The sequence below is a fragment of the Penaeus monodon genome, chromosome 15, assembly GCF_015228065.2.
Source record: "Penaeus monodon isolate SGIC_2016 chromosome 15, NSTDA_Pmon_1, whole genome shotgun sequence".
Taxonomy (NCBI): domain Eukaryota; kingdom Metazoa; phylum Arthropoda; class Malacostraca; order Decapoda; family Penaeidae; genus Penaeus; species Penaeus monodon.
The window spans coordinates 47,779,142-47,779,471 of NC_051400.1; the positions used below are offsets into that span (position 1 = coordinate 47,779,142).

Consider the following 330-nt stretch of genomic DNA (forward strand, 5'->3'; position numbering starts at 1 on the left):
ATAAATAACGTACAGAAAACGCTATAAAAAACGTACAGAAAATATATTATGAAATTCGAAGACATGTGTTAGCTTTTTTTTGGTGCTTGTCTGTAACCTTGAGTGAATTAATATATGCGCGTGTGTGTCTGTCTGTTAAGGAATTTATGTGATGAACTGGGGGAAAAATGTTGGAAATAATGATAATGATTTGATCTGAAGAGATTTAATTTCTGAATTGAAGGGGGGGGCGTAAGGGGTGGGGGATCTGTATGGATTGATTTCCAATCTTAGTCTTGTTATCCTTTGGCATTTTTAGTCGTGTTTTCCTTTCTTCTCTGTTAATCCCCT

The 330-nt window shown here is 35.5% G+C and overlaps 1 long non-coding RNA gene across 1 annotated transcript in view; it reads left to right on the forward strand.

The window, feature by feature from the left end:
• LOC119582188 overlaps window positions 1–330 on the forward strand; it is a 7,867-nt gene that overhangs the window by 792 nt on the left and 6,745 nt on the right. The window lies entirely within an intron of this gene.